The sequence below is a fragment of the Pristiophorus japonicus genome, chromosome 1, assembly GCF_044704955.1.
Source record: "Pristiophorus japonicus isolate sPriJap1 chromosome 1, sPriJap1.hap1, whole genome shotgun sequence".
NCBI classification, from domain to species: Eukaryota; Metazoa; Chordata; class Chondrichthyes; family Pristiophoridae; genus Pristiophorus; species Pristiophorus japonicus.
In genome coordinates, this window is record NC_091977.1 from 297687195 (window position 1) to 297715016 (window position 27822).

General features: G+C 45.5%; 1 protein-coding gene across 2 annotated transcripts in view; it reads right to left on the reverse strand.

Annotated features, from left to right (window-relative positions):
* Positions 1-27822, reverse strand: part of LOC139271122 (neurocalcin-delta) — a 484215-nt gene that overhangs the window by 378193 nt on the left and 78200 nt on the right. Inside the window, exon 2 of one of the 2 annotated variants that reach the window (XM_070888488.1) lies at positions 22526-22680. The exons of the other annotated variant lie outside the window; for it this stretch is intronic. The gene's annotated coding sequence lies outside the window, so the exon portion shown is untranslated. The remainder of the gene's footprint in view (positions 1-22525; positions 22681-27822) is intronic. 2 annotated transcript variants of the gene reach the window in all.

Genomic DNA, 27822 nt, shown 5'->3' on the forward strand with positions numbered 1-27822 from the left:
CTGTGCAGCTGGCCTTGCTGGGCTGACTGGTGTGTTGGGCTCTGCTGGGCTGCTGTGGATGATGGGTTCTGCTTTGTGGTCAACCGTGGTGCCGGTTGCCACTGGTGTGTATGTTGGGGGATCAAAAAAGGTAGGGTCCAAGGTGGGTTGCTCAGGATAGTCCGTGAATCTGAGTTTGATTTGGTCCAAGTGTTTCCGGTGAATGAGACCATTTGAAAGTTTGACCCGAAACACCCTGCTCCCCTCTTTGGCCATGACAGTGCCGGGAAGCCACTGGGGACCTTGTCCATAATTTAATACAAATACAGAATCATTGATTTCAATCTCTCGTGACACACTTGCTCTATCATGGTGTGCACTTTGTTGAAGCCGCCTGCCCTCTACCTGTTCATGTAGAGCAGGGTGAACTAACGAGAGCCTTGACTTAAGTGCTCTTTTCATGAGCAGTTCAGCAGATGGGATCCCAGTGAGTGAGTGGGGTCTCGTGCGGTAGCTAAGCAGGACTCGGGATAGGCGAGTCTGCAGTGAGCCTTCAGTTACCCTCTTCAAACCTTGCTTGATGGTTTGCACTGCTCGCGCTGCCTGACCATTGGACGCTGGTTTAAATGTGGCAGATGCGACATGTTTGATCCCGTTACCGGTCATGAATTCTTTGAACTCAGCACTGGTAAAACATGGCCCGTTGCCGCTCACCAGGACATCGGGTAAGCCGTGTGTGGCAAACATGGCCCGCAGGCTTTCAGTAGTGGCAGCGGACGTGCTAGCTGACATTATCTCACATTCAATCCACTTGGAGTACGCGTCTACAACCACAAGGAACAATTTACCCATGAACAGGCCTGCATAGTCGACGTGTACCCTCGACCACGGTTTGGAGGGCCAAGACCATAAACTTAGCGGCGCCTCCCTGGGTACATTGCTTAACTGCGAGCATGTATTACATCTGTAAACGCAGGACTTTAAGTCCTACTTGATACCGGGTCACCACACGTGGGGTCTGGCTATCGCTTTCATCATTACAATGCCTGGGTGAGTACTGTGGAGGTCATTGATGAAGGTGTCTCTGCCCTTTTTGGGGACCACTACTCAATTGCCCCACAGAAGGCAGTCTGCCTGTATAGACATTTCATCTTTGCGCTGCTGGAATAGCTTTATCTCTTCCTGCATTTCCACTGGGACACTGGACCAGCTCCTGTGAAGCACACAGCTTTTGACTAGAGATAATAAGGGGTCCTGGCTTGTCCAGGTTTTGATCTACCGGGCAGTGATGGGTGATTGCTCACTCTCAAATGCTTCCATAACCAAGGCTAGATCTGCGAGCTGCACCATTTCCATCCCCGTGGTGGGCAATGGCAGCCTACTGAGAGCATCGGCGCAATTTTCTGTGCCTGGCCTGTGGCAGATGGCGTAGTTGTATGCAGACAACGTGAGTGCCCATCTCTGGATGCGGGCCGATGCGTTGGTATTTATCCCTTTACTCTCGGAAAACAGGGATATGTGGCTTATGGTCAGTTTCCAATACGAACAGGTATTGATGCATTCTCTTTACTCCATAGACACACGCTAACGCTTCTTTTTCAATCATGCTGTAGGCTATCTCAGCCTTAGACAGACTCTTGGATGCATAAGCAACCAGTTGCAGTTTCCCAAAATCATTAGCTTGTTGCAATACACACCCGACGCCATATGACGACGCAGCACCTGCTAGTACCAAACGCTTACATGGATCATACAACACAAGCAATTTGTTTGAGCATAACAATTTTCTCACTTTTACAAAGGCATTTTCTTGGCTTTTACCCCAAACCCATTCGCCCCCTTTTCGTAGTAAGACATGTAGTGGTTCTAGCAGTGTGCTGAGACCCGGTAAGAAGTTACCAAAGTAGTTCAAGAGTCCCAGAAATGACCGCAGCTCTGTCACGTTCTGTGACCTCGGTGCGCTCTCGATTGCCTCCGTCTTCGCGTTGGTGGGCCTGATGCCGTCCGCCGCAATCCTCCTTCCCAAGAACTCCACTTCAGGTGCCAGGAAAACGCACTTCGAGCGTTTTAACCTGAGCCCCATGTGGTTAAGTTGACTATGAACCTCCTCCAGGTTCTGCAGGTGCTCGACTGTGTTCTGACTGTGACCAAGATGTCATCCTGGAAGACCACGGTGTGTGGAATCGACTTCAGTAAACTTTCAATGTTTCTCTGGAATATCGCCACCGCTGATCGGATTCCAAATGGGCATCTGTTATAAACAAAGAGACCTTTGTGCGTGTTGATGCAAGTGAGGGCCTTCGATGATTCCTCCAGTTCCTGCGTCATGTAGGCTGAAGTCAGATCCAGCTTCGTGAACGTCTTTCCTCCCGCCAGCATTGCAAAGAGGTCGTTAGCTTTTCGTAGTGGGTATTGGTCCTGTAGGGAGAAACGATTGATAGTTACTTTGTAATCGCCACAGATTCTGACGGTGCCTTCTCCCGTAAGGACTGGGACAATAGGACTGGCCCACTCGCTGAACTCGATCGGTGAAATGATGCCCTCTCTTTGCAGCCGGTCTAGCTCGATCTCTACCCTTTCTCTCATCATGTACGGTACTGCTCTCGCCTTGTGATGGATGGGTCGCGCCCCCGGAATTAGGTGGATCTGCACTTTTGCTCTTTGGAATTTCCCAATGCCTGGTTCGAACAGCGAAGGAAATTTGTTTAAGACCTGGGCTCACGAAGTGTCGTCAACGGGCGATAGCGCTCGGACGTCGTCCCAGTTCCAGCGTATCTTTCCCAGCCAGCTCCTGCCGAGCAGCGTGGACCATCATCCAGTACCACCCAGAGTGGTAGCTTGTGCATCGCTCCATCGTAGGAGACCTTTACGGTAGCATTGCCGATTACAGGAATCAGTTCTTTTGTGTAAGTTCTTAGTTTCGTGCGAACTGGAGTTAAGACTGGCCTTGAGGCCTTGTTGCACCACAACCTTTCGGAAGTCTTTTTGTCCATGATGGACAGGCTCGCCCCTGTATCCAGCTCCATTGACACCGGGAGTCCATTTAGTTCAACATTCAGCATTATCGGGGGACAATTCGTGATGAATGTGTGCACCCCATGTACCTTTGCCTCCTCAGTCTGAGGCTCAAGTTCATCGTGATCCTCTATGGATCTGTCCTCCTCTGCAACATAGTGGTTTGCAGGTTTAACAGGCTTTGCAGCTTGCCTGCACACTCATTGGAGGTATCCCATTGTTCCACAGCCCTTGCAAACGTACCCTTTGAATTGGCATGAATGGAAATGATGATCACCCCCGCAGCACCAACAAGGTGTTAATGGCCTTGCATTCATCACTCTTGATGGTGGACGCTGAGTCACCTGCAGACGTGCAGCTGCAGGTACGTGTGACCTGCCCTGTACATTACGATTCGAAAACAACATCACTTTGTTCACAGTACTTGTAGCAGCACTTGTGTGCTGAAAGATTTGCTTCATACAGGCAGCAATGAACGCCTGGGCTATCGCTATGGCCTTACTCAAGGTTGGGGTCTCTACAGTCAAAAGTTTGTGAAGTATGGTTTCGTGGCCAATGCCAAGTACGAAAAAGTCTCTGAGCATGTGCTCCAAATGTCCTTCAAATTCGCAATGTCCTGCAAGGCGTCTTAGCTCGGCGACATAACTTGCCACTTCCTGGCCTTCAGACCTTTTGTAGGTGTAGAACCGGTACCTCGCCATCAGAATGCTTTCCTTCGGGTTCAAATGCTCTCGGACCAGTGTGCACAAATCGTCGTACGATTTCTCCATGGGTTTCGCTAGAGAGAGCAGATTCTTCATGAGGCCATACGTTGGTGCCCCACAGACGGTGAAGAGTATCGCCCTTCATTTGGCAGTGTTCTCTTCCCCATCTAGCTCGTTGACCACGAAGTATTGGTCGAGTTGCTCCACAAAAGTTTCCCAATCATCTCCCTCCGAGAATTTCTCCAGGATGCCCACTGTTCGCTGCATCTTTGTGTTCGCTATCTGTATCTCGTCGCCAGTTGTTGTGTATGGAGAAAGAGTCAGACTGAACACTGTGAGCTCAAAGTAAAGTGTGATCTTAGTCTTTTATTGCAGGTCTCCAGAGTGCCTCTCCAACCTGTGAAGCCTCCTTAAATACCTGTGCTCCCAAGAGATTATGGGATCCCTTGGGACTCCAGGGGATGAGCCCTCTGGTGGCTGTAGAGAGTAAATACAAGTCCACATATATAACAAATATGACAATAGTTTTTTTTCGTGATGTTAGTTGAGGGATGAATAAATATCGGCCAGGACACTGAAGAGAACTCCCCTGCTCTTCTTCGAAATAGTGCCAGGGGATCTTTCATGTCCACCTGAGAAGGCAGATGGAGCCTCCGTTTAACGTCTCATTCGAAAGACGGCACCTCTGACAGTGCAGCGCTCCCTCAGTACTGCACTGGAGTGTAAGCCTAGATTTTGTGCTGAAGTCTCTGGAGTGGAACTTGAACCAAGAGGTGAGAGTGCCATCCACTGAGCCTCAGCTGACATCAACACCAATACTTTAAAAAAAATTTCACTCCAAGGTTCGTTGTTAAGAGGGTGCCACTTTCCTCATGTGTGGAAACCAAAGGAAAAACGTGCACCAATACAGCTCCTTATTGTGTCGGTCCGGGTGTCTCAAAAGCTTTTCACATCCAATTAATTACTCTTTCAAATATAGTCAATGCCGTTATGTGGGTAAACACAGCAGCCTGTTTTACACATACCAGGTTCTCAAAAACAGCTTATGACATGAGTGACCAGTTAATCTACTTTTGGTTGCATTGGTTGAGGGAAGAATGTTACCCCGACACTAGGAGATCTCCCTGCAGTCTTTTCAATAGTTAAATTGTAGCCACAGGGGACTTAAATCCTCTTGCTGCATTCAGTCATTGAAAACCACAGCAAAGTGAGCAATGAATGGTGGTCCTGAGCAACTGGAGCTCCATTTTGGCGCTTGGGTCACATGACGGGAAGGCTTCCCAACTTCAATTAAATGTGAGGCCTTGAGCACCTCCCAGTGCCCTAACATGTGCTAGATAATACAAGGCATCAGTGCCCCATGCATACCAATCACCCCCATCGCAGTACTGCCCCAATAAGTCCTATGTTCACAACCGGCATTTATGGCTGTATTAACCCTAATTGAAAAATATAGATCAGCAGTTATTACCACTTCATTTAGGATGCCCTGAGGTCGTAAAATGCACCATATAAGTGCAAGTTCTTTCATTCTTTCTTTTCTCCCCAGAGTGGAATTAAAGCAAGCCTACCAGATGGATTATTTCAATGGCTTACCGTCTGCATTAAACCAGTGTACAGAGGAACGGTGTTAGTCCATTAATTGAGGCAACAGTTATTTCTAGGCTTCAAAGTTTGTGATGTTGATGTGTGGGTAAGTTTACAAGTCCAAACTACCAAATTAGTGCATTCACAAATTTCTGATTTGGCCCGCGCACATTCAAGGTTCCCCATCATCAGTACAGACTGGGTAAAGATTACCCTCAGTATATAAACCTCGCGATTATGCTGTGCAATATCAGCATAACAATTACTTTTCCTCGTATTTAACCAGAGGCGTCAACTTATTCAATCAGTAGAGAAAGTACATAATGTTATGCATTCACATTTAATATCACAGGGTGTAATTTTTAAGCAATTGTTTTAAACGTTAAAATATATTGAGGATGTAAGCCAAGTATCTAATGGGATGTGGTAGTGGAAAAAGCCCCTTTTCAATATATAAAACTAGGAAGCTCTAATACGAGACGATCTCCCATTGCAGACAAGGGAAATAACATTAAGTGCAGTGTTCAGGGGAAAGGGGAAAGAAAGACTTGCATTTATATAGCACCTTTCAACGACCACCAGACATCTTAAAGCGCTTTACAGCCAATGAAGTACTTTTTGAGTGTAGTCACTGTTGTAATGTAGGAAATGCAGCAGCCAATTTGTGCACAGCAAGCTCCCACAAACAGTAATGTGATAATGACCAGATAATCTGTTTTAGAGATGTTGATTGAGGGATAAATATCTGGGGTGCACAAGAGGCCAGAATTGGCCCCTGTGGATTTAATCAGGGAGTAAGGAGATGTAGAGAGGCAGACAGGTTTAGAGAAGGAATTCCAGAGCTTAGGGCCTAGGCAGCTGAAGGCACGGCCGCCAAAGGTGGAGCGATTAAAATTGGGGATGTGTAAAAGGACAGACCTGGAGGAGTGCAGAGATTTAAATAGTTGACAGGCCTACAGTATATTGAGCCAAGTAAAATATTCGGTAAGTTGTTGATGAATGCACAGCCCGGCTGGAAACAGAAGCATTCATCAAGCATAGAAACATAGAAAATAGGTGCAGGAGTAGGCCATTCAGCCCTTCGAGCCTGCACCACCATTCAATAAGATCATGGCTGATCATTCCTTCAGTATCCCTTTCCTGCTTTCTCTCCATACTCCTTGATCCCTTTAGCCGTAAGGGCCATATCTAACTCTCTCTTGAATATATCCAATGAATTGGTATCAACAACTCTCTGCGGCAGGGAATTCCACAGGTTAACAACTCTCTGAGTGAAGAAGTTTCTCCTCATCTCAGTCCTAAATGGCCTACCTCTTATCCTAAGACTGTGTCCCCTGGTTCTGGACTTCCCCATCATCGGGAACATTCTTCCCGCATCTAACCTGTCCAGTCCCGTCAGAATCTTGTAAGTTTCTATGAGATCTCCTCTCATCCTTCTAAACTCTAGTGTATAAAGGCCCAGTTGATCCAGTCTCTCCTCATATGTCAGTCCTGCCATCCCAGGTATCAGTCTGGTGAACCTTCGCTGCACTCCCTCAATAGCAAGAACGTCCTTCCTCAGATTAGGAGACCAAAACTGAACACAATATTCCAGGTGAGGCCTCACCAAGGCCCTGTACAACTGCAGTAAGACCTCCCTGCTCCTATACTCAAATCCCCTCGCTATGAAGGCCAACATACCATTTGCCGCCTTCAATGCCTGCTGTACCTACATGCCAACTTTCAATGACTGATGAACCATGATACCCAGGTCTCGTTGCACCTCCTCCTTTCCTAATCTGCCGCCATTCAGATAATATTCTGCCTTCGTGTTTTTGCCCCCAAAGTGGATAACCTCACATTTATCCACATTATACTGCATCTGCCATGCATTTGCCCTCTCACCTAACCTGTCCAAGTCACCCTGCAGCCTTTTAGCGTCCTCCTCACAGCTCACACCGCCACTCAGTTTAATGTCATCTGCAAACTTGGAGATATTACTCTCAATTCCTTCATCTAAATCATGAACGTATATTGTAAAGAGCTGGGGCCCCAGCATTGAGCCCTGTGGCACTCCACTAGTCACTGCCTGCCATTCTGAAAAGGACCCATTTATCCCGACTCTCTGCTTCCTGTCTGCCAACCAGTTCTCTATCCACATCAATACATTACCCCCAATACCATGTGCTTTGATTTTGCACACCAATCTCTTGTGTGGGACCTTGTCAAAAGCCTTTTGAAAGTCCAAATACACCACATCCACTGGTTCTCCCTTGTCCACTCTACTAATTACATCCTCAAAAAATTCCAGAAGATTTGTCAAGCATGATGTCCCTTTCATAAATCCATGCTGACTTGGACCAATCCTGTCACTGCTTTCCAAATGCGTTGCTATTTCATCTTTAATAATTGATTCCAACATTTTCCCCACTACTGATGTCAGGCTAACCGGTCTATAATTACCCGTTTTCTCTCTCCCTCCTTTTTTAAACAGTGGTGTTAATTTAGCTACCCTCCAGTCCATAGGAACTGATCCAGAGTCTATAGATTGTTGGAAAATGATCACCAATGCATCCACTATTTCTATGGCCACTTCCTTAAGGACTCTGGCATGCAGACTATCAGGCCCCAGGGATTTATCGGCCTTCAATCCCATCAATTTCCCTAACACAATTTCCCGCTTTATAAGGATACCTTATAGTTCCTCCTTCTCACTAGACCCTCGGTCCCCTAGTATTTCCGGAAGGTTATTTGTGTCTTCCTTTGTGAAAACAGAACCAAAGTATTTGTTTAACTGGTCCACCATTTCTTTGTTCCCCATTATAAATTCACCTGAATCTGACTGCAAGGGACCTACATTTGTTTTCACTAATCTTTTTCTCTTCACATACCTATAGAAGCTTTTGCAGTCAGTTTTTATGTTCCCAGCAAGCTTCCTTTCATACTCTATTTTCCCCCTCCTAATTAAACCCTTTGTCCTCCTCTGCTGTATTACAAAATTCTCCCAGTCCTCAGGTCTGCTGCTTTTTCTGGCCAATTTATATGCCTCTTCCTTGGATTTAACACTATCCTTAATTTCCCTTATTAGTCACGGTTAAGCCACCTTGCTTGTTTTATTTTTACTCCAGACAGGGATGTACAATTGTTGAAGTTCATCCACGTGATCTTTAAATGTTTTCCATTGCCTATCCACTGTCAACCCTTTAAGTATGATTTGCCCGTCTATTCTAGCCAATTCACATCTCATACCATCGAAGTTACCTTTCCCCAAGTTCAGGACCCTGGTCTCTGAATTAACTGTGTCACTCTCCATCTTAATAAAGAATTCCACCATATTATGATCACTCTTCCCCAAGGGGCCTCACACAACAAGATTGTTAATTAGTCCTTTCTCATTACACAGCACCCAGTCTAGGATGGCCAGCCCTCTAGTTGGTTCCTTGACATATTGGTCTAGAAAACCATCCCTAATACACTCCAGGAAATCCTCCTCCACCACATTGCTACCAGTTTGGTTAGCCCAGTCAATATGTAGATTAATGTCATCCATGATAACTGCTGTACCTTTATTGCACGCATCCTTAATTTCTTGTTTGATTCAGAGTTTTCAGACGAGAAAGCCCCAGCTTTTGTTGGCAGTTCATTGGGGCTTCTGATTTTGGTAGGCAGTGATAAAACCAACCACCCAGAACCACTCCATCTGCTTCCCAGGGACCGAGCAGATGAGGAGTTGGCAAATCCGACAGTTCACAGGACATACAGTTCCCACTGCCACTAGAACAAGCCATGTTGACGCTCTTGTATGTCTTGGTGCAGGAGGTGAGAAAACAGCCCACGGCCGTTGGCTATAATTTTACGATGGAAAAAGTGCGTTTAGTTTAGTTCACTATTGGAGTAGAGAAAAAGGTAAACCAGGAAGTAATTATTAGCTGACGTCAAGCTTTGGTTTTTTAAAAGCCTAACGATAGCGGGAGGTGTAGGAGTTTGGTTACAACAGTGACGACACTCCAAAAAGTAGTTAATTGGCTGTAAAGCGCTTTGAGATGTCTGGTGGTTGTGAAAGGCGCTATATAAATGCAAATCTTTATTTCTTCTTATGATGTCTCCGCAAACCTGTCACCAGGTCACTGGATGGCTCACTAAAGCACATTAAAACTCACTGGAATCATGAATAGCCACACATTTCAAATGTTAATCCACTTTAACAGAGACCTATCCACACAATTACGGTACATACGCACGGGCAGTCATTAAAGAGACTTTAACAATTCATCTATAATTTACTTTAGCAACACATAAAACATGGATTACTCCAAGTGTTGCTAACAGTGCATTACATCGGGCATTAACTCCACACTGGCAGAGTTTGGTGGCAAGCTCTCTGGTCAATTATTAGGCTCAATCCCTCCCAGAATTAAATATATGACATCTCTCCAGTTTGTAAACAACATACCTGTGTCCAAGATACGTGCGGCTAACTGTATACAGGTATTCGGTTATACAGCCCCTAATTGAGAAAATCTTTCAGTGTTTCTCTGAATTCACTCAATACAATACAAATAATCAGTGCACTTGTATAAAACTTGTTGGGCCCTATTTTCCTAATTTTAGTATAAAAAAAATTATACCCAGGCATACTTTCCCACTGAAACACACGCTTCTAAAACCTACTTCTTTGACCAAGCTTTTTTGTTACCTGCCTTAATTTCTTCTTATGTGGCTCAGTGTCAATTTTTTTGTCTCATAGTACTCCTAATAAGCGCCTTGAGATGTTTACTACATTAAAGATACTATATAAATACAAGTTGTTGTTGTTGAAAGGAGAGAATAAAGCAAAATCTACCCTGCAGTGTGTGCTGTGCCCACAGTTCTCAACACAGCGTATTCCCAGCTTCAGCCGCGCTATCGGGAGGGAGGTACCAAGTGGAAGCCAGGCACGTCCCCACATGGAAAGGGCCCTCCAAAGCTGTTCTCCTGCACCTTCCAGTCATCAGCTCAGTAATAGTACAGGTACAACGTCCCGAATCCGGAATTCCGAAAACCAGACATTTTTTTAGAAAAGTGCATTACAGATAGTCATCCGACATGCAATCGGTCCGAGCCTTGCTGAATGACCCTCGACCCCGACCCATGTGTGACTCGACCCGACCTGACCGGATTCATGCGCTGTTTTAATGTCTAACCCAAAATCCGGAAAAATACGAAAACCAGCCCGGTATCGGCCCTGAGTTTGCTGCATTCAGGACATTGGATTTTCTTCTCCGAAATCTGGAAAAACCTGAAAACCGCCATGGCCTCATCCCGAGGTTGCCGGATTCAGGACATTGTACCTGTATTGGTGAAATCCCAGCAGCAGGTCATTGGGCTGTCCTCAGTTAGGTGGGGGCAGGGGGCTTAACGGGTCCTAAAGCGAAGAAAAGAATTCAATTACAGAGAGGGAGCGGGGATGCTACATGCTGGATAGGATCACAGCGCATTACGAATAAAAGAATTGCATTTATACAACACATTTATACAACGTCCCAAAGCATTTCACGACCAATGTACGTTTGAAGTGTTGCCGCTACACATGCCAAGTTTGCACACAGCTGGGTTCCACAATCAGCAACAACCAATAATCAGATCTAGGTGATGTTGGTGGAGGGATAAAAGTTGGCCAGGACTCCCAGGTCGATTCCCTCCTCTTCTTCAAATATGTCCACCATATAAGCCAGATGGGGATCTCAGTTTAACGTCACACCTGAAATACGGCACCTTCGACAGTGCAGCACTCCCTCAGCACTGCGCTGGAGTGGCAGCATAGATTGTACGCTCAACTTCCTGGAGTGGGACTTGAACCCACAGCCTTCTGACTCAGTTGCACCCCCACCCCCACCGCCCACCAACTGAAGAAGAAAAATAATCATTTTCCTTTTTTCTTGAAATAACAACTATAAAAAGCTAGGTTTTTGACAAACCAAAGCAGCTGGAGCAGAGATTAATTTAATTGGAAATTACACTGATTTCCTTTCAAAACAAAACTGCAAAGACATTTCAAATTCTTAATCTGGGCACAATTTCATTAGCCGAGATTAAATTGGGATTCTTTAACCTAATTACAGCGATACTAGCGGTTTGTGCCTAAAGCCAGTTGTCAATTAAATGAAGTGAACACGAATGAGTCAAAATTATACAAAAGCCAGAGAATGAGGGAAGAGAACTGCAGCCACCAGCCACCCTCTGGACTTCCGCAAAACTCTAATAATATAAATCCACAATCTTACACCAGCAGTGCATTTGTGTAGTTTACTTGCACACCAGCTGCAAGACCACATACTGATCGAATAAACTTTTCACCATCAGTAGTGGGGTGCAACTCCATCCCCCAAACTGTTCCTTCAACGTCGGCCTCACCAAAGTTCCTGCGATCAGCTTAACCCTAATACTGAGAGCAAGTTCATGGCATTTTAAACACCTCCCATGGGAACTCACCCAGGGTCACAGGAAATAGCATGCTGCTGCGTTCAAATGCTTCCAGAAACTATATAAAGGGCCAGGAACATTGAAAACTGGCCTGGGAGCAGAGGCTTCAGATATGTAAATAGAAACTGTCTGTTGGTTCTGCAGGAAGGAAGATGATCATAGAACCATACGAGGAGACGGCCATTTGGCCCATAGTGCCTGTGCCAGCTCTTTGAAAGAGCTATCCAAGTTGTCCCGGTTCGCTGCTCTTTCCCCATAGCCTTGCTATTGCTCCAAGGTAGCAGAGCAAGTGCTGCTGGATCAAGTGAAACAGGCAAGTGGGATGCTGTTTGGGAAAGTGTGGCAAAAGCCCGTGAAGAGATCTACTCAAGCCCAGTGGAAAGAGATGCTAGGTCAGTCGGAGCCAATTCATTGATCCCACACCGTGCCATAAAAAGTTTAATGATCATGGCAGATCAGGCAAGATAATTTGAGCCACTCACACCTTCCAAGAATTCATTGTATTAAACATGTTTGCCATTTAAAATCACTTCTCCCTCACTGTGTTAAAGCACTTAAACAGCTGTCTTATATGTATACTCTGTACATACTATGCTGGTACCACTAGAGGGTGCAACTGTGGGAGGGCCCAGGCAGCAGCTGTATAAAAGGCTGGTCACCACATTGCTGCCTCACTCTGAGTTAGAACAAAGAGATGAAGGTCACAGCAGTTCAAGCACAACACTAGACCTCGTGGAGTTATTCTACAGATAAGTAGAGACATATTAACTGGCGACGAGAACAGATCACGAACTTACACGCAGAGATGGCTGCCGTTGGTAGTTTAGAAAAGTTTACAGGGGGTGAAGCCTTTACTCGGGTTTCGCTGGCCAGGTATCGCTTCTACACACACCGCCGCACTGAGGGCCAGGATTTAGCAGAATATGTCACAGACCTACAAAGGCTCACAGAACCGTGTGAATTTGGCGAACTCCTCAACAATGTATTGTGGGACGTTTTCGCGATGCGACGGGACGTGAAGCGGACCATCACCTTAAGCCAGGCGTTCACGACCTCAACGTTAAGATTCTCCCAGAATCAAAACTCACTGGCAAGTACTGTGCAGAAAATAACTGTTGATCAAAGAATCAGTCCGACTCAGAGTCCGCCAAGGGGTGTAAATGTGAATCGGTTAACATGCCGGCGTTACGGGGGTAACCATTGGGTCCATCTGTGTTGATTCAGGCACTAAGTGTGCAAAGGCTGCGGCCAAAAGAGCCACCCACAGCGAACATACAGAAGAACTGCAACCCAAAACGTGGCAGAGGAGTCGGCAGGAGGTTTCTGATCCTGCAAGGATCATAAAGTACAAGCTAGAGAGGCGACTCAGTCCGAGGAAGCAGTGTACGAGGTGCACACCTTCACGACCAAAAATCACCCCCATGATGATGAAAGTCAAGATAAATGGCATTCCTGTTTCCATGGAGTTAGAGTTAGACACGGGGGCGAGTCAGTCACTTATGAGCCAGAAGGCATTTGAGAGGCTGTGGGCAACAAAGAACAAAGACCCAAGCTGAGCCCGATTCAGACAAAGCTGCGCACTTACACCAAGGAACTGATTCCAGTTATCGGCAGTGCGAACGTAAAGGTATACAATGATGGAGAGATACACGAATTGCCACTGTGGGTTGTACCAGGAGACGGGCCAACGCTGCTTGGCAGAAGCTGGATGGGGAAGATTCGGTGGAACTGGGAAGACATCAGAGCACTATCTTCAGTGGATGATGCTTCCTGTGCTCAAGTGCTGAGCAAGTTCCCATCCCTATTTGAACCAGGCATCGGCAACTTCACAGGCACCAAAAGTGCAGATCCACTTGGTCCCCGAGGCACGGCCTATTCATCACAAAGCTCAAGCGGTCCCTTACTTGATGAGGGAGAAAGTGGAGATTAAATTGGACAGACTTCAACACAAGGGAATCATATCGCCAGTCGAATTCAAAGACCAGCCCAATTGTTCTGGTACTTAAGGACGATGGTACGGTCAGAATCTGCGGCAACTACAAGGTAACGATCAACCGAGTTTCATTACAGGACCAGTACTCGCTACCCAAAGCCGATGATCTCTTTGCGACATTAGCAGGGGGAAAGGCATCCACCAAGCTGGATCTAACCTCTGCTTACATGACCCAGGAGCTGGCTGAGTCGGCAAAAAAATTAACGTGCATTAACACACACAAGGGATTGTTTTTGTAGCACAGGTGCCCGTTTGGGATCCGCTCGGCTGCAGCCATCTTCAAAGGAACATGGAGAGTCTGTTGAAATCGGTTCCACACACCGTTGTATTTCAAGGTGACATCCTAATCACTGGTCGCGACACCACCGAACACTGCACAACCTACAAGAGGTTTTAAGTCGACTAAACAGAGTCGGACTCTGGCTAAAACGATCCAAGTGTGTCTTCCTGGCGCCAGAGGTAGAATTTCTGGGAGGAAGATTGCGGCAGACAGCATCAGACCCACGGACTCAAAGACAGAGACCATCAAGAATGCACCCAGACCACGAAATGTAATGGAGTTGCACTTGTTCCTGGGACTCCTCAACTATTTCGGTAACTTTCTTCCAGGGTTGAGCACCTTGCTCGAACAAGTTGCTACGCAAGGGAGACAACTGGGTTTGGGGTCAAAGTCAAGAGGCCACCTTCAAAAAGGCCAGAAATTTGCTGTGTTCGAACAAGTTGCTTATATTGTGTGACCCAGGTAAACGTCTAGTTTTAGCATGTGATGTATTGTCGTACGGTGTCGGGTGTGTTTTACAGCAAGCAAGTGTACGGGCAAACTCCAACCGGTTGCATATGCATCTAAAAGTCTATCCAAGGCCGAAAGAGTCTACAGTATGGTCGAGAAGGAGGCTTTGGCCCATGTCTATGGGGTCAAAAAAATGCACCAATATTTGTTCAGACTCAGGTTCGAGTTAGAAACTGACCCCAAGCTCCTAATCTCACTGTTTTCAGAAAGCAAAGGCATAAACACCAATGCTTCATCGTGAATCCAAAAATGGGCACTAACGCTGTCGGCCTACGATTATATGATCCACCACAGACCAGGCACTGAGAACTGCGTCGATGCCCTCAGCCGGCTACCGTTTCCCACCACCGGGGTGGAAATGGTGCAGACCTGTGCCTGGTCATGGACGTCTTCGAAAGCGAAGGGTCACCCGTAACAGCCCGCCAGATCAGGAGCTGAAACAACCAGGACCCCGTGTTATCTCTTGTAAAAAGTTGCATTTTCAATGGGGGTTGGTCAGCGGTCCCAAGAGAAATGCAAGACGAGATAAAGCCGTTTCACCGTCATAAAGACAAAATGTCCATCCAATCGGATTGCCTCTTATGGGGCAACCACGTCATCCTGCCAAAAAAAGGCAGGGCAACCTTCATACGTGACCTACACAGTGTCCACCCAGGCATAGTCATGATGAAGGCTATCGCCAGGTCCCACGTCTGGTTGCCCAGCATTGACTCGGACTTGGAGTCGTGTGTGCGCCAGTGTAACACTTGCTCACAATTGAGCAATGCACCAGGGAGGCTCCACTTAGTCTGTGGTCCTAGCCCTCAAAATGGACCAGGATACACGTAGATTATGTGGGCCGCTTCCTCGGAAAAATGTTCTTCTTTGTAATGGACGTCTACTCTAAGTGGATCGAATGTGTAATAATGGCATCCAGCACGTCCACCGCCACCACTGAAAGCCTCAGGGCCATGTTCACCACCCATGGCTTGCCCGACATTCTGGTCAGCGACAATGGTCCGTGTTTCACCAGCTCAGAATTCAATGAATTCATGACCCGCAATGGCATCAAGCATGTCAGGTCTGCCCCGTTTAAGCCCGCATCCAATGGCCAAGCGAAGCGGGCAGTCCAAACCATAAAGCAGAGCTTGAAACGTGTCATGGAAGGCTCCTTACAAACCTGCCTATCCCGGGTGCTGATCAATTATAGGACACGACCCCACTCGCTTACCGGCGTCCCTCCTGCAGAGTTACGAATGAAACGTGCACTCAAAACCAGGCTCTCCTTAGTCCACCCTGACCTCAACGATCAGGTGGAAACCAGGCGTTATCAGCAAAACATGTACCATGATCGCGCGGCTGTATCACGCGACATCAATGTAAACGACCCGGTGTTTGTGCTGAATCACGGTCATGGCCCCAAATGGGTCGCTGGCACTGTTTTAGCCAAGGAAAGGAATAGAATGTTTGTTGTCAAACTGTTTAACGGACAAACGTGCAGAAAGCATTTGGACCAGACCAAATTACGATTTACAGGTAACCAGGAACTACCGGGAGAAGACCTTACCTTCAGCGATCCACCTACACACATCCAATCAGCAGCAGACCTAGCTGCCAACCACAAGGATGATCCCACCATCTCCAACAGTCCAGTCAGGCCAACAACGCTGCAAGACAGCAGTGGCCCGAACAACTCACCCATGCCAGAAGTGACACTCAGACGATCAACCAGGGAGCGCAGAGTTCCGGATCGCCTCAACCTGTAATTAACTCGCATCAAAGACTTTGGGGGGGGGAGGGGAGGGCGGATGTTGTCATATATGTATACTCTGTACATACTATGCTGGTACCACTAGAGGGTGCAACTATGGGAGGCCCAGGCAGCAGCTGTATAAAAGGCTGGTCACCACATTGCTGCCTCACTCTGAGTTAGAATAAAGAGACGAAGGTCACAGCAGTTCAAGCACGGCACTAGGCCTCGTGGAGTTATTCTACAGATAAGTAGAGACATATTAAGAGCTTCTCACCAATACCCAGGAGATAGCATGGAGTCCTTTACTTGGAAGTGTTTCTTCTCTCACAGCCTTATATGCAAACCCACGAATAGCCTCACATCGAATGTAGTTGCTTGGTTTACACATCTATTATCACCCCTCACTTGGGTCTGCATGGTGACCCTTCGGTTGGACTGCATCTCATGGTAATCAGAGGTTATTCTCACTATTCGAATAATTTTAAAGTAGACTAGCCATTAATACCAGAGACAGATTGGTAATAGGTGATGGGCCTCCCACCTCTACCCTCCCCATATGAGGAGGAAGCTCAAACTCTGAGAAAGGCAATACAGAGATTCAGAGGCAGGAACCAAGAAGGCAGGTTTATCATGACTTTTGCTTCTCTTCTTCGCTAGCCTACTGTACTCCCCATTACTCGTAGGCATACAAGCTCATGTTGCTCCTTCTACTGAAAGTAACACAAATCCAGATATTCGAACATAACGAGGAACCTCCTGCAGACCTGCCACCTATCACAGTTTGCTCACATCAGTCACGATTCAGTGTCTACCTCACACATCCAAGTCACTTTCCTAAAACATTGCAACCACTTATCTAAGCAGCAAGAAAAACAAAATCTAAATGTAATTGCTTCAGGTACTGCCACTCTCCGTGACTGCATATTCACACTTTGTGTCGATCGCTGAAAGCTAAGTGTTGACCTTGTAAATGTCTGTACTTAGAGCAATCATGATAAGGGCCTAAAATGATGGCCCTTTCCTTTTGCATTCGTAATGTTGACAGGTGTGCTCTCAGTTTAGAGTGTGTTTCTCTGGGGATTTTAGCTGTTCTACATTGCTGCTCAGCCTGAATAGCCTGTACAAGGAAAGGAGTAGGGAGATAGAGTGCGAGCAGTAGAGAGGAGGAGGGGGAAGGGGGGAGATTACTGCATCAACAATCTTTGGGAGGCATTTCTAGAAGACTGAAAAGCTTCTAAAATGGAAATATGAGAATATGAGCCAGCCAGAACAGGTTCCAGTGACTATCCTTATGTTTGTGAGGCAATCAGTTATGAATAAAAGGCCACTTGGGTCTATCAAAACTCATCTCTTTGGGTACATTAAGGGGAAGATAATGCAGTGGGGCTGAAACACATTGGGTATCCACTCCCCAGAAAGAGCCCTATAGTACACCTGATGCACTCGGGATGCCTCAAACTGAATGGTCAACAATGTGAGGGCTGGAAGTCTCCAGACAAGCTGCATGTGAGATCCATTAGGCACCTGACTTCAATGCAAGATAAGGCCACATCCCCATAATACAGCTGGATCACCTGAGCAGCACTTCAGCCCTTAAGCGCCCATTGAGTGGGCACTGAAGGGGAGGGTATCATTCCAATGCAAAAAAATAATTTGGGCACCCTTGCCTCTCCCGGATGTCAGCAAAGTGTCTGACACACAGGATCAGGCCGCAACCCATCCGTTGACGCCCAACCCGACAATACAGCCCCGATTATGAAAAACTAACCTGAAGTATTAGTAAATTATGTAAATAAGCAGGAAGCCAATGGTAATGGTCGATTTTTGACCGGAAGGCTGTTTCCAGTGGGGTTCCGCAAGACTCAATACCAGGGCTCTTGCTTTTTGTGCTATATATCAATGATTGAGACTTCAATGTCGGGGGCATGATTAAGAAGTTTGCAGATGATACAAAAATTGGCTGTGTAGTTGATAGTGAGGAAAAAAGCTGTAGATTGCAGGAAGATATCAATGGACTGGTCAGGTGGGCAGAAAAGTGGCAAGTGGAATTCAATCCGGAGAAGTGAGCGGTAATGAGGAGGGCTAACAAGACAAGGGAACACACAATAAATGGTAGGATACTGAGAAATGTAGAGGAACAGAGGGACCTTGGAGTGCATGTCCACAGATCCATGGAGGTAGTAGGTTAGGTAGATAAGGTGGTTAAGAACGCTAACGGAATACTTTCATTTATTAGCCAAGGCACAGAATATAACAGTATGGAGGTTATGCTTGAACTGTATAAAACACTAGTCAGGCCACAGCTAGAGTACCGTGTGCCATTCTGGTCACCACATTACAGGAAAGATGTGATTGCACTAGTGAGGGTACAGAGCAGATTTATGAGGGTGTTGCCAGGACTGGAGAATTTTAGCTATTAGAAAAGATTGGATAGGCTGGGTTTGTTTTCTTTGGAACAGAGAAGGCGGAGGGGAAATTAAATTGTGGTGTATAAAATGATGAGGGGCCTAGATAGAGTGGTTATGAAGGATCTATTTCATAGAAACATAGAAAAATAGGTGCAGGAGTAGGCCATTCGGCCCTTCGAGCCTGCACCGTCATTCAATAAGATCATGGCTGATCATTCCTTCAGTATCCCTTTCCTGCTTTCTCTCCATACCCCTTGATCCCCTTAACCGTAAGAGTCATATCTAACTCCCTCTTGAATATATCCAGTGAACTGGCATCAACAACTCTCTGCGGCAGGGAATTCCACAGGTTAACAACTCTCTGAATGAAGAAGTTTCTCCTCATCTCAGTCCTAAATGGCCTACCCCTTATCCTAAGACTATGTCCCCTGGTTCTGGACTTCCCCAACATCGGGAACATTCTTCCCGCATCTAACCTGTCCAGTCCCGTCAGAATCTTATATGTTTCTATGAGATCCCCTCTCATCCTTCTAAACTCCAGTGAATAAAGGCCCAGTTGATCCAGTCTCTCCTCATATGACAGCCCAGCCATCCCTGGAATCAGTCTGGTGAACCTTCGCTGCACTCCCTCAATAGCAAGAACGTCCTTCCTCAGACTAGGAGATCAAAACTGAACACAATATTCCAGGTGAGGCCTCACTAAGGCCCTGTACAACTGCAGTAAGACCTCCCTGCTTCTATATTCAAATCCCCTAGCTATGAAGGCCAACATACCATTTGCCTTCTTTACCGCCTGCTGTACCTGCGTGCCCACTTTCAGTGACTGATGAACCATGACACCCAGGTCTCGTTGCACCTCCCCTTTTCCTAGTCTGCCACCATTCAGATAATAATCTGAATATTTCCCTTAGCAGAGAGGTCAATAACCAGATTTAAAGTAATTGGTAGAAGGTTTAGAGGGTAGTTGAGGAGAAGAACGTGGTGGGGGTCTGAAACTCACTGCCTGAAAGGGTGGTAGAGGCAGAAACCCTCATCACATTTAAAAAGAGCCGTAACCTACAACAACAAGTATTTAGATAGCGTCTTTAATGTAGTAAAACATCCCAAGGCGCTGCACAGGAGTGTTTTAAGATAAAACAAATAAATTTGACACTGAGCCACATAAGAAGAAATTACGGCAGATGACCAAAAGCTTGGTCAAAGAGGTAGGTTTTAAGGAGCGTCTTAAAGGAGGAAAGAGAGGTAGCAGGTCAGAGAGGTTTAGGGAGCGAGTTCCAAGCTTGGGGCTTGGTTGAGCAGTAATAATCCGGGATGCTCAAGAGGGCAGAATTTGAGGAGTGCAGGCATCTTGGGGGGTTGTGAGGTTAAAGGAAATTACAGAGATAGGAAGGGGCGAGGCCATGGAGGGATTTGTAAACAAGGATGAGAATTTTGAAATCGAGGTGTTGCTTAACTGGAAGCCAATGTAGGTCAGCGAGCACAGGGGTGATGGGTGAGCGGGACTTGGTGCGAGTTAGGACATGGGCTGCTGAGTTTTGGATGACCTCAAGTTTACATAGGGTAGAATGTGGGAGGCCAGCCAGGATTGCGTTGGGAGTAGCCAAGTCTAGAGGTAACAAAGGCATGGATGAGGGTTTCAGCAGCAGATGAGCTGAGGCAAGGGCGGAGACGGGCGATGTTATGGAGGTGGAAATAGACAGTTTTAGTTAAGCTGTGAATATGTAGTCGGAAGCTCAGTTCAGGGTCAAATATGACACCTAGGTTGCGAACGGTGTGATTTAGCCTCAGACAGATGCTAAGGAGAGGGATGGAATGCAGTTTGTGGCGGGGATCAAAGACAATGCTACGGATCAAGAGCTGGAAAGTGGGATTAGGCTGGATAGCTCTTTTTCGGCTAGCACAGATACAATGGGCTGAATGGCCTCCTTCTGTGCTGTAAACTTCTATGATATGATCTCACTTTACCTATTTTACCATATATATTATTTTAACTGCTATTGGTGTTAAGCTCATGGGTGTGTAGTTGTCTGGTCAGCTTAGTCGCCTGTCATAGAATCATAGAATAGTACAGCACAGAAGGAAGCCATTCGGCCCATCGAGTCTGCACAGCTCTTTCGAAAAGCAATCTAGTTAGTCCCACACCCCCGCACTTTCCCCATATCCCTGCAGTTTTTTTCTCCTACAATTATTTATCAAACTCCCTTTTGAAGATTACTCTTGACTCTGTTTCCACCACCCGATCAGACAGTGCATTCCAAATGCTTTTCACTCATTGTGTAAAAAGATTTTTATTCATGTCGCCTCTGGTTCTTTTGTCAATCCAATCACCTCATGTCTATACCCTCTGGTTATTGACCCTTCAGTCATTGGAAACAGCTTCTCTTTATTTACTCCATCTAAACCCTTAATGATTTTAAACACCTCTATCAAATCTCCTTCTCTGCTCTAAGGAGAACAACCCCAGCATCTCCAGTCTATCCTCATAACTGTCATCCATCATCCATGGAACCATTCTAGTAAATCTCTCCAAAGTCTTCACGGCTTTCTTAAAGTGTGGTGCCCAGAATGGGACATAATACTCCAGCTGGGACCGAACTAGTATTTTGTATAGATTCAGCATAACTTCCTCATTCATCCTACTAAAATGTATCAACTCACACTTTTCTGCATTAAATTTCGTCTGCCATGTGTCCATGGCACATTCAACCAGCATGTCCATGTCCGCTTGAAGTCTATTACTTATGTATTATATTATATTTGCCTGTGCATAAATTCACTAGGGGGTTACATATTTCAATTCACCTGCTTGTTAGTCCAACTCCACTTTCTTGAATTTGAGCTTGCACTACCATTCTTTGTTAGCCATGGCGGTTGTATCTTTTAATTCTAATCCTAGCCTTTTCTCCTTGTTCCTCAAGACCCATACTTCTCAAGATCACAAAATATAGTTACTGCTCATCGGGCAAGTATCCGCTCCCCCCCCCCGAGGTTTATCAAACTTTGTGAGCTTCCAGTCTACACACTGAACCAGAGCCATGTGTGAGGACCTGGCTGCAAACCCTCAAGTCTGCAGATGTCACCAGGACTTGAACCGTACATCCATAACTAGTTATTATATGCTCCTGGAACTCAGCTCAGTGATTGTAACTGGAATGTGCTTTATAGATAAGATTTTCTCGATTTTCTGCAGTATCATAGCTGTATGTTGTATTTTGCAATATTTATATAAAAGTAATACATTTAGTGGGATTCTTTCACTGCATTGATTATGTATGATCCAATGATCATGTGATATTTTGGTGCATACTTATAGTTTTGCCACTACACCTTTGGATTTCTGGATAAACAGCTACAGACCATAGCAGACAGTGCAGGCATATGGTGCAGTGAATTCTACACAACAGAAGAAAAAAGCACCAATGCTAAAACAGGAGTGACAAGCAATCAAAGCAAGCTCACATACCAAGACAGGCTGGAAAGATGAAAAATGAGCATTATATATGTAGCTGGGCACTCATACCAAATTAAATTATGGGTATCAGTATCTGGACAAGTTTACCTTAGATTGCTTAACCTGAACTAATCCAGTAACCTGATGCAATTGAAAGACTTGTATTTATATAGTGCCTTTCACGACCACTGGACGTCTCAAAGGGCTTTACAGTCAATGAAGTACTTTTTGGAGTGTAGTTCTTGTTGTAATGTAGAAAACACGGCAGCCAATTTGCGCACAGCAAGCTCCCTCAAACAGCAATGTGATAATGACCAGATAATTTGTTTTAGTGATGTTGACTGAGGGGTAAATATTGCCTAGGACACCGGGGATAACTCCCCTGCTCTTCTTCGAAAGAATGCCATGGGATCTTTTATGCCTACCTGAGAGAGCAGACAGGGCCTCGGTTTAACGTCTTATCTGAAAGACGGCCCCTCCGACAGTGCAGCGCTCCCTCAGCACTGCACTGAAGTGTCAGCCTCGATTTTTGTGCTGAAGTACCTGCGACTTGAACCCACAAGGTCATACATCTGTCCTGCTGGCAAAAAAAACACAACTTTAAATATTAATTTGTTCGATGCATATTTGGTTTTGTGACAAAACAGAGATTTCTGTATTTTATTTCATATAGTTTTGAATTGTTTATGGGATTAGGCCAGATAAATTCATTTAGAAATGAATCAGGATAGAGGGACTTTTTTCTAGGTTCTAACCATATTATACATTATTGACATATCAACAGGTCCTCATAAATAGATTACATGTGACCAATTTCTCATCAGCATTCCATGCAATAGCCTTGGCTCAATGGTAGCACTCTTGCCTCTGAGTCAGAAGGTTGTGGGTTCCAGCCACATTCCAGAAACTCGAGCACATAATCTCGGCTGGCATAGCAGCGCAGTATTGAGAGAGTGAGTGCTGCCTTTCAAGTGAGATGTTAAATGGAGGCTCTGTCTGCCCTCTCAGGTGGATGTAAAAGATCCAATGGCCATATTTGAAGAGGGCGGGAGTTTTCCTGGTGCCCTGGTCAACAGTTATCCCTCAACTAACATCATTTAAATGAGATATTCGCACTCCTCCAACTCTGGCCTTTTGCGCATCTCCTATTTTAATCATTCCACCATTGTCGGCCGTGCCTTCTGTTGTCTAGGCCCTAAGCTCTGGAACTCCCTCCCTAAACCTCTCCACCTCTCTATCTCTCTCTCCTCCTTTAAAACGCTCCATAAAACCTATCCCTTTGAACAAGTCACCTGTCCTAATATCTCCTTATGTGGCTCAGCATCAAATATTGTTTGATAATGTCTCTGTGAAGTGTCTTGGGATGTTTTACTGTATTAACGGCACTTTCTAAATGCAATTTGTTGTTGTTTAATTGGTCATTTATCTTATAATTTGTGGAACCTTGCTGTAAAGTGCCTACACTTCCTTTTGAAGTGTTTGTTGGTGCTGAGGACGTTAAAGATGCCGTATAAATGCACGTCCTTATTTATTGGACCATTCTGTCTTTAATCATCGATGGTTGACAACTGACTTCAAAATTACTGGGACTGAATAAATACTAGGGAATTCTCCCACAGTTTTTATTTATGTCCATGTACAACCAACCATTACCAAGACTTTTATCCAAAGTCTTCTCACTACCAAATAACAAAAATAGTACATTCAAAAAAAGGGTACTTTAACCCCTCTTGGATGGATTCCAATGTTTAAATATTGTGCTGATTCAGTCTTTCCGTACCATTTGGCTTCTGTGCATTAATTAACCTGTAAATAATTCTGACCAAGGAAAGAATGAACAGCCACCAAAGAGGAAGATATCATGATCGGTCACCAAAAACCTGGTCAAAGAGGTGGCTATTCAAGAGTGTGGTAAACAGGAGCGCCGTGTTAGTGGATCCTTGTGGTGCTCCTTTAATCTGCTTGAACTTCCCTTGCCCCCTTCTGGGTTGTAATAATTGGCCCCTGACAATCATGATCATTTTCTTTTTTGTCAAGTATAACTCCAGCCCCTGGAGAGTTTTCCCACTGATTACAGCTTTGCTAGGGCTTCTTGGTGCCATAGAAACATAGAAAATAGGTGCAGGAGTAGGCCATTCGGCCCTTCTAGCCTGCACTGCCATTCAATGAGTTCATGGCTGAACATGCAACTTCAGTACCCCATTCCTGCTTTCTCGCCATACCCCTTGATCCCCCTAGTAGTAAGGACTTCATCTAACTCCTTTTTGAATATATTTAGTGAATTGGCCTCAACAACTTTCTGTGGTAGAGAATTCCACAGGTTCACCACTCTCTGGGTGAAGAAGTTCCTCCTCATCTCGGTCCTAAATGGCTTACCCCTTATCCTTAGACTGTGTCCCCTGGTTCTGGACTTCCCCAACATTGGGAACATTCTTCCTGCATCTAACCTGTCTAACCCCGTCAGAATTTTAAACGTTTCTATGAGGTCCCCTCTCATTCTTCTGAACTCCAGTGAATACAAGCCCAGTTGATCCAGTCTTTCTTGATAGGTCAGTCCCGCCATCCCGGGAATCAGTCTGGTGAACCTTCGCTGCACTCCCTCAATAGCAAGAATGTCCTTCCTCAGGTTAGGAGACCAAAACTGTACACAATACTCCAGGTGTGGCCTCACCAAGGCCCTGTACAACTGTAGCAACATCTCCCTGCCCCTGTACTCAAATCCCCTCGCTATGAAGGCCAACATGCCATTTGCTTTCTTAACCGCCTGCTGTACCTGCATGCCAACCTTCAATGACTGATGTACCATGACACCCAGGTCGCTTTGCACCTCCCCTTTTCCTAATCTGTCACCATTCAGATAATAGTCTGTCTCTCTGTTTTTACCACCAAAGTGGATAACCTCACATTTATCCACATTACACTTCATCTGCCATGCATTTGCCCACTCACCTAACCTATCCAAGTTGATTGAATGATGCCTTCATAGAATCATAGAATGGTTACAGCAGGGAAGAAGGCCATTCGGCCAGTCGAGCCCGTGCTGGCTCTCTGCAAGAGCACTTCAGCTAGGCCCACTCCCCCACCCATTCCCTGCAGCCCGGCAATTTATTTTCTTCCAGGTGCTTATCCAACTTTTGAAAGCAGTGATTGAGTCTGCCTCCACCACCTTTTCAGGCAGTGCGTTCCAGATCCTAACCACTCGTTGCGTAAAAAAGTTTTATTTATGTCGTCTATGGTTCTTTTGCCATCACCTAAAATCTGTGTCCTCTGGTTATCGACCCTTCTGCCAATGGGAACATTTTCTCTATCTACTCTGTCCAGGCCCCTCATGATTTTGAACATCTCTATCAAATCTCCTCTCAATCTTCTCCGCTCTAAGGAGAACAACCCCAGCTTCTCCAGTCTATCCACATAACTGAAGTCCCTAATCCCTGGAATCATTCTCGTAAATCTTTTCTGCACCCTCTAAGGCCTTCACATCCTTCCTAAAGTGCGGTGCACAGAATTGGACACAATACTTTAGTTGAGGATGTTTTATAACCAGTGTTTTATAAAGGTTCATCATAATTTCCACGCTTTTTTACTTTACACCTCTATTCATGAAGCCCAGGATCCCATAAGCTTTTTTTTAAACTGCTTTCGCAACCTGTTCTGCCATCTTCAACAATTTGTGCATATATACCCCCAGGTATCTCTGTTCATGCACCCCCTTTAGGTTTATACCATGTATGTTGTTAAAAGGACTTAACTTGTAACAACTTACAGTGAATCAAAAGATGAGTTGGCGGGTGCCTGTAAATATTCTATGTGAAACAAGTTCAGGCAGTGTAAGAAATCATGAACTGGAAGAAATAACTTGAGACCAAGCTGTCTCTTTAGACTGGTGTTAGAATTGAAGAGTTCATTCCAAGGTACAATAGCTAAAGTGACTGGAACAGGGTGAACATAAATAACTGATAACAGGCAGCTTCAAACATCTGAAGGCAAAGAATAGTAAGTCTGACTCCAACCGTGCGAGGATGTGAAGAGAAGGGTTTCACCCAAGAATTGAGACAAAGAACCCAACATGTCATAGGTTAAATGGTCCTGTCCATATCTTACTCCAGACCCACCCCTAAAAAGAGAATAAAAGAAAGACCTAGAAGGCATTTCAGGGCAGACGATGAAGATAAGAGCTGTTCGTACCACCAGCCGTCTATCCGATCGGGACTAATAACAGCTACTGGTCACAGTCGTATGTCTACTAAGTCTATCCCGATTCTGTGTTTGTTTGACTATGTTTGAACTACCGCTCCCTAATAAAATGCCTTATAACTCCCAAGACCCTTTGGATATCTGTGTGTGACCTGTGATTCTAAATCTTACAGCAGTTTCAACCCGGTTTTCAAATTAGTAAAAAAACTGTCCGCAGTTCTGTACATTTTGCAATTTTACTCACAAGTCAAGAGGTTGGCCGATGTAAGAAATGGAAAATAAATTGCTCCGCAGTTGTGGATTGTTAGTTCAGCAAAGTAGACTGAGTTTCACTCTGTATGTAACCCCTTGGTGCTGACAGTGGAAAATATTCCTTTCCCTAAACATTTCGCACCTCGAGGAGGATACATTTCTTCTCAGATATGTGTGCAGTTCCCCCCATGGGGCATTTCTGACCTCGGCTGAGCTGTCAGGGAGAGATGATGGATTCTTCCTCACACATGCTTGTATCAGTAACTGGCAGTAGTGTCCGCTGACCTTCTTGGGCCAGGGTGCTGCACATGCCAAAAGGAAGCCCAAAAGACAGAAGAAAATAAGACAAGACACCAGAGAATTATCATTTTAAAGAGAAAAACACTGAAAAAAGATGAAAGTGCCAATGATTGAATTTGTTCCTCTCTTTTGCTGTTACTTTATTGACAATTTCATCTCATTGCTTTTAAATTTATCTCTTCTTGCATTTTGTTTTCCAAAACTCTGCTGCCTGTATCTTAACTCACTCCAAGGCTCATTCACCCATCACCCCTGTGCTCGCTGACCTACACTGGCTCTCAGTCAGACAGCGCCTTTATTTTAAAATCCTCATCCTGGTTTTCAAATCCCTCCATGACCTCACCCTTCCCTATCTCTGTAACCTCCTCCAGCCCTGCAACCGCCTGCATTCCTCACATTCTAGCCTCTTGCACATCCCCGATTTTATTCACTCCACCATTGGCGGCTGTACTTTCAGCTGCCTAGGTCCCAAGCTCTGGAGCTCCCTCCCTAAACCTCTCTGCCTCTCTCTCCTCCTTTAAGATGCTCCTTAAAACCTATGACTTTGACCAAGCTTTTGGCCATCTGTCCTGATGTGTCCATCTGTGGCTGGGTGTCAAAGATGTTTTTATTAAGCACCTTGGGACATTTTGCTACATTAATGCAAGTTGTTGTTTTGTCTTTATTTTCCTTTCTTACTGTTCTATTTATCTGAGTCAGTGGATGCGCCCTCTCCAGGATTTAAGCACATAATGCAGGCCGACACATCACTGATGGATTGCTGCAGTGTCAGAAGTGCCGGCTTTCAGGGGAGGTGGTAAACGGGAACCCCACCTACCTGTTCCGGTGGATGGCAATGAGCCCATAGATTAACTGCATTTGCTGTTGGTGAGACTTTGCTATGTGCAAATTGCCTGCTGTATTTGTACACATAACAGTAATGATTACAGCAATCTACTGATTTTTCCAATTTGAGGTGCTAACATAAAAAAAGCAA